Genomic DNA, 15,507 nt, shown 5'->3' with positions numbered 1-15,507 from the left:
ACAGAAAAGAAAGGCAAAGTTCTATTTCTTGTACAGGGGACTAAATATGCTGTCCGGGGATGGATGAGCCACCCATCAGTAAAAACAACCAAAATGTCTAGATGAAATACAATGTCATCTCTCTTTAACTTAATTTTTATTGGTGTATAGTTGATTTACAATGTTATGTTAGTTTCTGCTGTACAGTAAAATTAATCAATTACACATATATACATATCCACTCTTTTTGGATTCTATTCCCATATGGGTCATTATAGAGTACTGAGTAGAGTTCCCTGTGCCATACAGTAGGTTCTTGTTAGTCATCTTTAACATTAAAGGATAGGAAACATATGCTCATCTAATTCAACATCCATATGTGGGAAAATCCTTAACTAAGATGAGAAGGAGGGCTTCCCTGGTGGCGCAGTGGTTGAGAGTCCGCCTGCCGATGCAGGGGACACGGGTTCGTGCCCCGGTCCGGGAAGATCCCACATGCTGCGGAGCGGCTGGGCCCGTGAGCCATGACCGTTGAGCCTGCGCGTCCGAAGCCTGTGCTCCGCAACGGAAGAGGCCACAACAGTGAGAGGCCCACATACCGAAAAAAAATTAAAAAAAAGAAGAGAAGGAAACTTCTTTCACCTCCCAAAGAGTATCTATATAAAATCCATAGTAAATAGCATACTTAATAGTGAGACACAGGGCACATTTTCTTTAGGATCAAGGGATTTAAAAGCCACATAGCACAGGGAGATCAGCCACGTGCTTTATGTCCACCTAGAGGGGTGGGATAGGGAGGGTGGGAGGGAGACACAAGAGGGAGGAGATATGGGGATATATGTACACATATAGCTGATTCACTTTGTTATACAGCAGAAACTAACACACCATTGTAAAGCAATTATAGTCCAATAAAGATGTTAAAAAATAAAAAAAAGGCATTCACTATCACCAACTCTATATAACATCATACTGGATATTGTAGTCAGTGAAGTAAGACAGGAAAGCAACATCAGAAATGGGAAAGAAGAAATGAAACTGTCATAATTGCTGATAATATGTGGGTCCACATAAAAACTCCAAAGCAGCCACAAATTACTACAATTAGTAAGAGAGTTTAGTAAGTTTGTTGGAGTTAAAGCCAATATACAAAATTTAATTGCATACCACTACATAGTAATACATATTTAAATATATAATTTACCATTTATATAGCATAAAAATAAAGTAACTAAGGGTAAATACATTATAAAATTTTAAAGATGTTTATGGAGAAAATTATAAAACTGTTTATGGGGATTTTACAGTTACCTTACATAAAAAGAGAAATTGGAAGACTTGATATAATAAATATTTAATTTCTCCCCAAGTTGATTTATTGATTCTATGTATTTTCAATAAAATCCCCAAATACTCTTTTTGTGTCTGTGTGGAGTTTGACAAGTTGATTCTAAAATTTATATGATAGAGCAAAACATCAAAATAGCCATGATATACATAAGAAAAAAAATTGGCAAATTTACCTTATCAAGATTTATTTTTAAGCTGTAGTAATTAAGACTACAGTTTTGGTACAAAGAAAATGAAAAAATGGAACTGAGTACAGAACCCCCCAACTGACATACACATGTATGGATACTTGAATTATGAAAAAGCTGGCACAGCAGATGAAGGGGTAAAAGCTAGGCTGCAACAACACATATGAAATTGGACCTCTAACTTACATCACACAGAGAAATAAATTACTTATTGGATTAAAAACCTAAATGTGAGAGGCAAAAATATAAAACTTTTAGGAGGAAATATAGTAGAATATATTTATGAGATAAGAGTATGGAAGGATAATCTTAAACAAGACATAAAAAACACTAGCCTTAGACTATAAGAATGATAAATTCTACTACATTAAAATTAAGAATTTCTGCCCATCCAAAGTCACATAAAAAAAATGAAAAGAAAAGGCACAAATTGGATGAAGGAATCCTTGACAAAGGATTTGTTTTCGGAATATATATTCATTCCTCTAATAGGAAACAGAGACAAAACACCAAATAGGAAATTGGGCAAAAACTAGTAGGGACACTTTACAGAAGGAGAAATATGAATGCTGAATAAACACATGAAAAGACTCTCAATCTCAGTAGTAATGGTAAGTGCAAATGAAAACACTATGATGTACAACTGATACCCATTGGATTTACAACAATTTACAAAGTCTGACAATATCATGAGTTGGTGAGGTTTTGGTGAGCAACTCACACATGTATACATTGCAGGTATAAACATAAATTAGTACAACTATTTTGGAAAATAATTTGATACTTTATAATAAACTTAAAATGCTCAAACCTATGAACCAGGAGGCATGCCCATATAGAAACTCTTGAATGTGTGTACCTTAAGATAATTACAAGAATGTTTACTGCAGTACAGTAAAATAGAAAAAAATCATGGAAAAACACAAATATCCATTGGCAGGTAACTGGATAAATGAATTTTGATATATTTATACAATGGAATACTATACAGCAGAAGAGAGAGAGAAAGAGAGAGAGAGAGAAACTTAGAGCCATTGGCAACAATACTGATGCATTGATGAATCTCAAGGAATGTGACACTGAGCAAAAAATAATGTCATGGAAAAACTGACAGACTGAGTCCTTTTATGTTAATAAAAATACAAATTTAACGATATGTTGCATAGGAATGAAAATACAGGTAATAAAACTAAGAAAAGAAAGCAGAAATAAGCAATGAATTCAAGATGAAGGTTACCTCTAAAGGGGCAGATAAGGGTGTGGGACTTGGGAAGGACATCTGAGGGACTTTGAAGTTAATCATAATGTACTATTTCTTAAACCGGATAGTAGGAAAGTAAGTTTACAGTATAGCATCATTTTGTATAACAAATACATTACAAATTTTATTGTATATAAATATATATATACATAAATTATATATACACATTTAATTTTTATTTATATATTTAAATTCAATATATATACACAATTTTTTAATTTGATAGTAAGTGATGAAGAATTACAAAAATATTGGTAACAAAGATGGTAAGGTGCGTGTTGATAAATATTCAGATCAGAGCCAGTGGATTTTTGTGAACAAGGGTTTCAGCAGAGATTGTGAGTGGGAAACTAGAAGAAACAAAGCGCAGTTGGGAGGATGGATTAGTGGATGTGAGAAGATTGTTAGAGACTCCAATTAGAACTTTACATTTGATTTGAGTGGGAAATTATTTTGGATTCTGAGTTGAGGACAGTCCTGAGAATGAATTATAAAGACACTGACTCTTGTATAATTTGGAATAGGGCCCAACCAAGATCTAGGTTGTCTAAACCTTTCAGATATGACAGAGTTGGAACAAAAAAAGTGAGTGAAACAAATGAAGATTTCTATTATTTTTATAAGCTTCACAGTGATGCTAGAGGGTACATGTCCATGAAATATCATGACACAATATGTGTGTTTCTAGCTTAGACGCCATTACTTTTGAACTGAAAACATAAAAATATTCTAAGTAAATAAAAAATAACTTGAGATTTAAGTCTATCAACAAGTATTGTAACATCCATTTTTGAAATAATATGTAGCCAGTGGTTCTGAGTTTGACAACCAGTACATACAATGGAAAGCCTTCTATGGAAAGTTGCTAAACTCAGTATTTCCAGACATCAGCATCTGTTCAAAGGTAACAGAAAATGCAGAAAACCTTTGTTCCTTACAGACACTGAATAGTGTTCACGTGCATAATTTTTCTTTGAATGTTTATATATAAGCATTAATGTATGCTTAAATATGCAAATTTATATATTTTACCCTGCTATAGTGAAGATCATCTATAACTTGGTATTAGTGGACGGGGATGAGATGAGAGAGGCTGGACGTAGACAGGGGAGAAGGGACAGGGGGCAGTGAGCTCAGTTAATCAGTGAACATGAAGCGTTGCCAGGGTCTGGATGAATGAGTATTTCCTTTGTATTGAACGTTATAAATACAAGATTTAATTGTGTTTTTGGAACAACTCAGCTTATTTGGAAGCCAAGGCTCAGGTTCTCATTATCTCAAGAGCTGTTGGCCTTGAAGGAAGCCTAAAAGCAGTGTAAATGGCCTCTTAACATTGAACTTTTTGGTCACCTACAGAGAGACCTCCTGAGACTTTCTTCCCTGATTGTCCTGGCACTGTGCAAGGCACCCACAGACAAGACAAGAGGAAGAATGACCAAGGTTGAATTTTCTGCCACTCTCACAAGATAGGGACTTTGGAGTAAAATGTTGAGATACAAAAAATAAAGTGTTATTTCTTAAATTCCTGAGTTTGCATACAGATTCATACTTAATACTAATATTTAGAAATCTTATACTATCCTCAAGAAAGGATGTAAGTTTAATCATTCTTAACAAATTCTTTTGAGATGGACCAAAAAAATCCTAGTTAAATTCCTACTTGTTATGCAGAAATGCCTATAGATGTACCTATATACCAAGCTGGTGGACTCTATTATTTTAGTATTAGAATCATATTCTCATAGAGGGGATTGGTAAAATTAGATAAGCACCATTCGAAAGAAGTCTCTTGAAGAGTTTCTGTTTGGGTCTGAGACAGGCTGGGAGCTGGGACCCTTTGCTTCAGTGCTGCAATATTTGTACCTGGACAAACGTCTCCTCAAGCAACAAAATACAAAGAAACTATAAGAGACTAAAAATAATTGTGTGCAAGCACAATTGGGGCAAATTCTGGACAACAAGACACAAAAAGACCAAAAAGACCAACTGCCACTTCTGGAGAGCCAGAAGCAAAAGCAGGGCATCAGGAGCAAAAGCAGGGTACTGCACGTGCCCTTGAACACAACATAAGGAAAGGAGGGGGCACCCCCCCTAAGCCACCCTTGTGGACTGAACCCTGGTCACACCCCTACCTTCACCCCATATAAGTAAGCAGCTCGCCCGACCTCACCCCTTCCCCAGCCCACTCCCACCCCGGGCAAGCGAGCAAGCAAGAGAAGTAGGCCCAATAAAGCTTTGCCTGAATTTCCTGTCTGGCCTCTGATCACATTCTATTGATTAAGGAGGTCAAGAACCCTGGTTGGTAACAGGTTCACTAGACATCACACCTGTGTAGAGAAACTCCCCCAACTCTGTCCAGGCATAGGAATACAGCAGAAGGGAGCTAAAGCTCTACCCATGACTAGGAGATGACTGGAGACAACAGACTTCCATATGGAGGGAGATGAGGTATTTGCATTTTCTCATGTGACATTATGAGCCTCTGTAAGAACTAACCATGAGGCTTATAAGACAGACCCTGTATCTATTTTGAAGTTTCAATATTTCAAGTGAGCATGAAAAAGTATGAGGAAAAAAATAAAATGTACTCAAATTATCCTTCTAATATTAAATTTCAGATTCAAATAATTGAAAAATATCCTGTTGGGCTACTAACTACCTTTTCATAGAAAATTACTTAAAGTATATTAAATGCTCTAAAATTTAATCAATTTTCTTTTCTTCTTTATTTTTAAACTAAATAAGTGAAGTCAATACCATGATAGAAATAACTATAAAGTCACAGAACTGAAAAAAATTCAAGGAGATGAACCTATTCTGATTTGAGGTAAATGAGATGAGGCAAGTGGAGACAGGTACTGTTCAAAAGCATCACCCTTGAAAAGGATATCCAACACATGCAAATATATTTATTTGACCAGTCCTTGTTATGGTACTACTAAAGATGACAGTAAAAGCATTCAATCATTTTGTGCTTTTGACTCTTGGGAAGATACCTCCAATTCTACACCCAAACAGACGTGACTCTCCCTCTTTGCACTCCCATTTTACTTCATTACATCGTTCCCACAGCACTGACTACTGAGTGTTTGTTCCCTTTGACTTTGGACTTCTAAAAGGCAGTCATAACTTCACTCAACATCTTATGCCCTTTAGTTAGCATCCTTCAGAGGGCTGTTGATACAGTAGGTGCTCAAGGGATCCAACGGTTAACTAAATTCATACAAGCCAGAATGTGTGTCTTTGCGTGGGTTGTAATGTGTCCAGCCAAACACACATTTCCTAAAGTGGTATTTATCTAAACAATGTTTTAGAAAGTGTTAATAAGAATGTTGCCAAATTAATAAGTAACGGTAAAATAAATTTGGTAAAAATGCAATAATGTATCCCTTTCTCAAGTATTTGTAATGCATATTAAAAGATTCTGAAAACAGAAACATTCAGTTATGTTTAACTCAAATGCTTTCATATATATATATGTATATATATTTATATATATATATATAAAAGAGAGAGAAAGCGAGTATCTTTTGGATAGCACACCTGTTAACATCCAGCAAAACAGAGTGCCCCCAGAACACTGGTTTATGAGATACCCTGAAATGATTAGAAAAATATTTCACATTTATTTCTTTGCCATGTTTTCAATTTGGAATATCCTCTTATTTCTAGAGAAATTTAGCCTTGATATTGAAGTGATGTCTAATTTACAGTATAATAAGGCGTCCACATTACCAGTGTTATTTTTTAGATGGAGAAACAAATGAAAAGAAATATTTTCCTAAATTAATTAAAAATAATATCTTTATTCTTGGGATTTTTTTGTTTTGTTTCCTTTCCCAGGTTTAAATAAAAGTTTAAATAATTCAGCTATGGCATATAGACTGCCAGGAAAAGTCATTCAGTCTTTTATCCTTCACATTTGGAAGATTTAGGGATTCATTACTATTCCATTGAATAAAAATTCAGGAAATAAAGAAAATAGTCTGTTATGTTTGACAAGTTAATGCATAAAACCATACATTATCCTAGTATAAGCACCATACCACTAAAAAGTGCTTTTGCAGTTATTATTAGTTTAGATCCTCAGAACAATCCTGTGAAATAAGTAGAACAGGGATCATTATTCCCATGTCACGTATATAGATGTTTGTGATACTGAGAAATTAAATGACTTTCATAATAATATCATCAGCTCATTTCACTACAGCAGTCTTTATTACTGAGTACAGCCCATGTGCCAGGCACTGAACTAGTAGGAGAGGGGATACCCTGCCCCTGCCCTGCAAGAGATGATTGAGAGTTGGACTGGAGCTGCACCAGACTCATGTTCTAGAACTTTTCCTACTATGTCATTGCTCTTAACCAGACTTTGGATGCCACATTTTTTATGCCACTTAAATCTTGTTTGGCTGTGGAAAGCAGCCTGTAAAGTAATATATTCTGAGTCCCCAGGAGTTTCGGCATCATGGGGGAAGATGTAAGATTAAAGAAATGCTGTAGGGAGATTTGTCTGGCAGCAGTGGGGGAGACACATTCGACTTTCAACTGAGCTGCTTGAGATTTCTTGGCCATGTAGGTTCACAACCCTGTGGTTTGATACAGCTGCCCAGAAATGCTTTTACTCTAAGAGAAAAAATGCACCAGACTTGGAGAGGCAAGTATATGTTCCAAAATATGACCATTTGAAGCATTTTAAGCCTAAATCTGAGAGTGGAACCAATTTTGCACAAAAGTAAATGGCTTTCTATCTTGTTGTTTTTCCCTTCACAGAATCAAAGCTAGTTTTACCACTTGAAATATGTCCTTAATAGTATGTTAAAATATTCTCTGTTATGGGAATGAAACTGTAGTCTAATTTCACTGGGCAGTCACTGAATTGTGACCATTTTAATGAGCCTTTGGATGTAGTTTCATAAATTAGTTCTGACACAGCACTATGGCACACTGGCCTCTGGTTATTAGAATGCTAATGCAAAGATCACTGGTTGGCCAGATTCCCATTTGTTACCAGAAAATACTGTAATGCTTCCAGGCTTGGTCTGCAAGGACAAATAAAAATGGAAACTTGAACTTATTACTAATTAACTGGTAAGTCTGATCATTGCATGTGACTTATTTAGATCCAAACTGAATTTTTTCCCAATAGAAACTGAAGTAAAAAAATTGGACATATATACTTGAATGCCCATTTTTATTTATGTCTATTACATAATGGTTATATTACGAAGAAAATAGAGATGATACAAATCATTCACTTTCATTGATTAAATAATTACTGAACATACAGAATGTGCCAGGTACTGTGCTAAGTATTGGGTAAATAGATATAAATGCTGTTTCTGTTCCCAGGATATCGCAGAGAAAGGTAAACCTGCAGCTAACCATAGTAAATGTGGTGAATGCCACAATAAAGATGTAGACTTTGTACTTCGTGAACGTGCTGCCCTGTTTTCTATTGCTGAGAATGCCCTTAAGTGTCCATTGTTGGTAAATGAAGTGGTTTTCTTCCAAAACACCAGTTATAATGTTAGCAGTTTCATAAACCCACATCTATCAGCAAATTCTGCAAAACCCTCAGCTTGTTTCTGTTCTTTTTTTTGTTTAACTTTGTTGTTCCCATTGAACTTCCATTAGCTAATTGTCAAAATACCTTTGATTTGCCTTGAGGCATAAGTAGCCATGAAACTAGATGAAACTTTGTGGCTTTGGTGTGTGTTTAATAAACGTCTAAGTTTAAAGTAATTTAGCAGAAAACACAAACATAGATTCAAACAGATGTAAAGCAAAAACCAAATGGTAACAATCATCAAACTGAAATTTACTTAATTCTTAAAACTTTCAACTTGGATGATTTTTTCTATCATTTTATCTCATATAATCTTGGATAAATTTTTTGAAGAATGCATTTTTATATTCCATGACCATCTCTACAAATCTCCACAAAGATAAAAATGAAGAACAACATGTTTTATTAAGAGATAAAACCTCTAGAAACCAAATGAATAAAATATAAAATTTCGATAAATGTTCCAGCAGCATCATGAATATATTTAGAACCTTGATTAACAATTTTATAAATACATCTAATGATCTATTGACATCAATAGTGGAGACAACTGTTATGATAATTAATATAAAAATACCTAGTGAAAAATAATCTTAGCCATATGTTCATTATAAATTCATAGGCTTAACACTATTAATTTCTTTGCATCCTAAGAGTTTATTTAGTTTCATACTTGGGGAAAAATATTCTGTAAGGAAAATAAAATTCAATGAATAGAGAGTCTAGATTATCAACTTCTTTAGGAGCTCAGATCTCAATCAGTGAAGTAAAGTAGACCCCAAGATTTGAGTATTGCTTCTTTCTGTTTTCTTCCTTTTCTAATGTCTCTCTTTCCATATGTGTATATATGAACTTATTTTCTCAGGTCCTTTTTGTGGTGGCTTTGTATTCAGTGTTTAAAACACCAATGCTACAGTGATATGCATTTTATAATTCATAAATATGATGAAATGCCAAAGCTAATGTTAGGTAGTTAAAAGCATTTTATGTGGAGAGTAGTATACAACTCTGATACTCAAAGTTTGGTTGGCAGACAAGCAGCATCTGTATCATGTAGGAAGCTGTTAGAAATGCAGAATCCAGGTTTCATCCCAGATCTAATGAATCAGAATCTGCATTTTAACAAGACACCCGGGTAATTGCTATGCACATTGAAATTTGAGACACATGGCTATATAATACATTTAGCTTAAATCCCTTCCTTCAATTATCTTTTAAGAACTTTATTTTTTAACTGTTTTGAAAAGAGCGTAATAACAATTCTGAGCATAAAAACAGTGCCTTTAGGGAAGAAACTTGAAAAATGCTTGTCTAAAGGCTTAGAATGTAATAATGTTACTCTAACCTCATCTTTGATGATGATAGTAGTTGCTAGTATTTGTATATCATTTACAGTTGATCACATTTTCACACACATTAAAAAATAATCATCACAATAATCTTGGGTCATGGGTCCTATTGTCAATTCCCACTTATACAAATTGAAGTTGAGAAAGTATGAGTTTTTGCACAAAGTAACTTAGCTAATAAGTAGTGGTGCCAAGACTCTGAGCGCAGGAGTTCTCACTCCAAACATCTTTTTCTATAGATAAAGTTTGACTTTTCAATTAAAATTAAATCTATTGCTTTTGGCAAGACATAATTTATTGGCAAAACACCAAAATATTTCATAATTTCATTTATTAAAATAAAAAGATGAATCTTTCATAAAGTCTCCATGAGCATGTAGAAATCCATTAAATTAAATCTTACTGTTAAGATTCCATGAGAAAACAAAATTTCAAAGAACTCTTTGATTGAGAATGCAAACATGAAAGAGCAAGAAATCAAGCTAATACAAAGAATCTAAGATCCTTCATCAAAAACCAGAAAGACATGGTTTATCTGATATTGAATAACAAAGCCAAGCTAAGATAAAGAAAAGAACACATGAGATTTAATCAGATAAAAAATATCTTGATATTATTAAGAAAAAAATATTTAGAGGATAAAATTATTCCACCTGGAAGGAAATCAGTATCATCCCAAGGAGATTCTTGGAAAATACATACCCTTTTGCAGAACTGAAATTCCTCATATCAGATGCCTTTTACTAAATGCTTTGTGATGTGTTGCCCTCATCAGACAATAAAACCGCAAAAATAATTTTGTGGATCATATTATAGTATAAACATCAGTGTTCTGCATTATTTCTTCGAATGTTCTACCACCAACAGGAAGGTTTTGTAAAAAGATATTTGGTGACATTATGGCATCCTTACCAACTCTGTATGCTTCTGATTCAGATTGTTGCCCATACATCACAGACCTTAAGTGTGGGAACAGTTAGTGAATACAATTCTAAATGAAAGGAAATTTTGGAAAGGATTAAAAGACTTCTGGGCTTTCCTGGTGGCGCAGTGGTTGAGAGTCCGCCTGCCGATGCAGGGGACACAGGTTCGTGCCGCGGTCCGGGAAGATCCCACATGCCGCGGAGCGGCTGGGCCCGTGAGCCATGGCTGCTGAGCCTGCGCGTCCGGAGCCTGTGCTCCGCAACGGGAGAGGCCACCACAGTGAGAGGCCTGCGTACCGCCAAAAAAAAAAAAAAAAAACTTTTAAGGGTCATATAGTAGCAGAAGTGAAGTTGGAATTCAGAGCTTCTGATCAGAAGCTGAGCCAATTTTCATAATACTAAAATGACTTGTCACTCCTCACGAGAGTAAACAACCAAAACAAAACAGCCACACCAGCACAATAAATGATAGATTTTTTTTTTTAAAGAGGCAAGCATGTCCTTTTATTATAAGAAAGTTTAGGCATGAAGGATAGAGTGGTTTACCCAGACCATATGACCATTTGATAGCACAGCTTGGAAAGGACTCTCTTTTCTAACTCTAAGTCTAGTTCTCAATCATTATTTCTGTCACTGGCTTAAAAGTCATTGATAAAGTATTTACGTTGCTTCAGTCCTTTTATATATCTTCAGTTCACGGGTATTTAAACATACATCCTACCTTCAATTTTCTTCCCCCACCAAGAATATTTCCATTTTCGTTATTGGAAGTTAAGTACATTTACTGAGCCATTATACGATGGTTTTCTATGTATATTGATATCATTTTCTTCAATTTTCAGAAAGTTCACATTGAAGCATAAATCTTTTTTGCCATATGTATCAAAATATATTTTTAATTTGTTGTATTGTCATGATTTATTTTTGAAGGCAATTTAGATTAAAATATCCTCTGATGCCTGTACTTCCATCAGTTTCGCTAAAAATTGTTATAGGTTAGTCAAGTTTGAGCACTTTTTAAATCATGTAGTTCTAGGAGTAACTCATGAACAATACTTTTCTAGACACCAAAAATGGGAGCTCACTCATTTATAGGGTAAAGCACTACACTAAGCCTAGGTTACATAGATTTTGACAAGAGAGAAAGTACACTCTTCATAGTGTTTATACTTTTGCAAAGAAGACAATAAAAAGAAAACAAATAAAAAGTGATATTGCAAAAACAAAAAATATTCCACCTGTATCTTACTCTCCATCTATCCAGCCTCATTCCCTCTCTTGCCCTCCACACCTCATATTCCGCTACACTCCCCAGGATTCTCTTCTCCAGCTATACTGGTCTCCTTGTTGTTTTTCAAGCAGGTCAGGTACATCCCTGCTCTTTGCTTTAGCTGCTTCCTCTATCCCAGCTTCCTCTCCCCGTAGATAATCCCATGGTGAACTCCCCCAATCCCTTCAAATCTTTGCTTAAATGTCACCTTTCTTACCTGTTTAATATTGTGACATTTCATTTCCCTACACTTCTCACATTCAGAATCCCCATTACCCTACTTTCATTTTTGTTTTCCAATGTATTTATCACCTGCAAATATGTGATACAATTTATTACTTATTATGTCTATTGTTTGTTGCTAGATGAACCACCCCCCACCCCCATGGTAAAATGTTGGCTCCATGAGTCAGGGATCTTTGTCTGTTTTGTTCACAAATATATTCAAAGAACTTAGAATATTTAGCTAATAGATGGGGCTTAATAAGTGTTTGTCGAATGCATGAATGACTTAACGCAATGAATTAGTGAATGTATTATCTGAAATTTTAGGACTCAACATGGCTGTTGAAGGTAAAAAGTAGTCAAAAAAGGTTATAGTTAGAGTGACCATACAATTTAGTACCTAAATTGGTCATTTTTGAGTGTGAATAGGGAAATAAAATTATTAAAATTGTATAATTTTGAAAATTTAATTGATCAACAAGTTGGCTTATTATATCACTGGTTTAAAAAAAGACTGGCAATCAAAAATGATTTTTAAATATTCTTTTAATAAATATGTTTAGAATAAAGCAAAACTAACACAAATTTAGGTTTATTATCTGAAATAAAAATAACATAACTGAGTAATTTCCCATGTTGCTTTGATCATTTTATTTGGCTTAGCCTCTCTTATATTTTGTCACTTACATTTTTCTGTAAAATTTATTTTTCAATTATTCTATTTAAAAATTTTCATAGAATTTCTCAGATCATCAAAATTGCATTTTACCTTTAATAGTTTTGAAATTATTGACACTTTCAAATGATTCTGCTTTGCAAATATAATATTTTAATTGAGAAAATACTTTTATAGGTGCTGAGGAAAATAAGATCAGAGATAATTATAAGTGGAAAATATTCTCAATTCTATATTTACATTGATATGTGTAAATATATCAGTCCAAACATTTTCATAGGTACCGTCTTTTTACTTCTATTCAACAGAGTACTTTTCTTGACATATTTTTATAAGATAAAACTTGTCCAAAATGTCTTAACATCCTTTTGACTGTCTCAGCAAATGTAGATGCCATATAACAACAGGGATCCTCAATTTCACTAAATACAACTATTTAATTATAAATAGAAGCTCCATCAAAGGGCTTTTCCCTACAGTTGAGTTATTTCAAAGCATTATCATAGAAAAATCAAACTTAAATCTTGTATACCTTTATAACTTACATTGTTTAATTTATTCTAGTCCTTGCTTCTGTAAGATTTTTTCTTTTCATTTGTGAGATTTGCTTTTAATAATTGAAAATCTTTAAAGACTTCAAAATTTGAACTTTGTTGAACACTTTTATTAGAGATTTCCAGCTAATTTTGAATAAAATGTAAGCAAAATTTAGAGGATTTGCAAAGTAATTCTTCAAAAGCTCAAACATTTCTAAAATTCAATTGATGATAGGTAGCAAAGAGAGTTTATGTGATAACATACTTATGTTGTCTTTTTAGTTCAAAATAAAATTCATCACCAAAATCTTTTAGTGTTGTTTTCTGACTGTGTAAACCTAAAAATATTTATAAAATGTGATACTTACAGCTCAGTTTGTATAAATTAGTAGAATATCACAGCTTGATTGATGCAATTATGAATTATGTATATAACATAACAAGCTCCAGGTACATTTCTGCTCCATATGTATCCTAATTTACTAAGAACATTATTTTTACCACCATGCTGTGTTCCACCCAAAGTTGTATTCATATTATTATGACAAAACTCACATGATTTTATTTTCAATGTTGAATTTTTAAACTAAATTTAAAATACCATTCACATATAATGCCATCAGTTTAACAGTTTTCATTTAGTAGTCAAAAATAAGGGTTTTAATTTTAAAATAAACATCTAAATGCACATAGCAAATTAGCTTATGGCCTATTAAAAGTTATGAATTAAAAAAAAAGCTATTAAGCTGTTATTAAAAAGCCTTCAGAATAATTATTATGGCTAGAAATTGCCCATAAAATGGGAAGCCAGGAAAACATGATTCCTCAAAAGAAATTGTTTTTCCCACCAGACCTGGTGGACAGGCTTGCCCCAGACTTGTGCCCATTCACAGTAGATCCTGCCTCACCAGACCTAGGGGGTGGGCTCACCCAGGCCCAGAACTGTTTTACTGCAGTCCCTGTGCCACCAGATCTGGAAGGTGTGCACACCGCACACAAAGGATGCCCTTGAATTCTTGGCATTTCTGAGCCCCAAGAGACTGAAACAATCACAGAGACAGGTCTTGGCAGGTGACCATCACCAAGGCACTGCAGAGACAGACCAAAACACACCCCCAGTCTTCGAGTGACTGTTCCTTCAAGACTGGGAGAGACAGTAATTTCATCTTATACACAGAAACAAACACAGAGAATCAGGCAAAATGAGGAGACAGAGGAATATATTTTGAACAAAAGAACAATACAAAATTTCAGAAAAATATATTAATAAAATGGAGATAAGTAATCAATCTAATTAAAGACTTTATAGTAATGGTCATAAAGATGCTCACAGAATTCAAATAAAGAATGAAAAGCATGGTGAGATTTTCAACAAAGAGACAGAAAATTTAAGAAAGTTCCAAACAGAAGTTACAGAACTGAAACATATGATAGCTAAACTTAAAAGTACACTAGAGGGATTCAACAGCAGACTCGATGAAGCAGAATAATGTGTCATTGAGCTTGAAGACAAAGCAATGGAGATCACTCAGAGATTCAAAAAGAAAAAAAATAATTTAGAAAGTTAAAATTCTTTAAGGGATTTTGGGACAACATCAAGTGGAATAACATTCTCATTATAGGGGTCCCAGAAGGAGAAGAGGAAGAGAAAGGGCCAGCAATCTTATTTGAAGAAACAATGACTGAAAACTTCCCTAATCTGTGGAAGGGTACAGATACTCATGTGCAGGAAGCTCAAAAGTTTACAAATAGAATGAACCCAAAGAGATCCACACCAAGATGCATTACACTTAAAATGGGAAAAGTTAAAGATAAAGAGAAGATCTTGAAAGCAGCAAGAGAAAAACAACTTCTTACATACAAGGTAAGGCTATTAGATTTTTCAACAGAAACTTTGCAGGCCAGAAGAGAGTGGCATGACATATTCAATATCATGAAAGGAAAAATCTTCCAAGAATTCTCTACCTGGCAAGGTTATCATTCAGAATTGAAGAAAAGATCAAGAGTTTTCCCCAGATCATAAAAAACTGAAGAAGTATTGGGTTGGCCAAAAATTCATTTGGGTTTTTCCATAACACCTTATGGAAAAACCAAAAAAACCTTTTTGGTCAACCAACACATCCCCACTAAACTGGCCTTACAAGAAATGTTAAGGGACTTCTTTGGGCTGAAAAGAAATGA

General features: G+C 34.2%; 1 protein-coding gene across 1 annotated transcript in view; it reads right to left on the bottom strand.

The window, feature by feature from the left end:
- The window catches only part of RALYL (RALY RNA binding protein like), a 725,647-nt gene that overhangs the window by 85,733 nt on the left and 624,407 nt on the right, over nucleotides 1-15,507 (bottom strand). The gene's annotated exons all lie outside the window — the stretch shown is intronic.

The sequence above is a fragment of the Lagenorhynchus albirostris genome, chromosome 17 (assembly GCF_949774975.1).
Source record: "Lagenorhynchus albirostris chromosome 17, mLagAlb1.1, whole genome shotgun sequence".
In the NCBI taxonomy this organism is placed as follows: domain Eukaryota; kingdom Metazoa; phylum Chordata; class Mammalia; order Artiodactyla; family Delphinidae; genus Lagenorhynchus; species Lagenorhynchus albirostris.
This window is presented reverse-complemented; position numbering and strand designations above follow the sequence as displayed.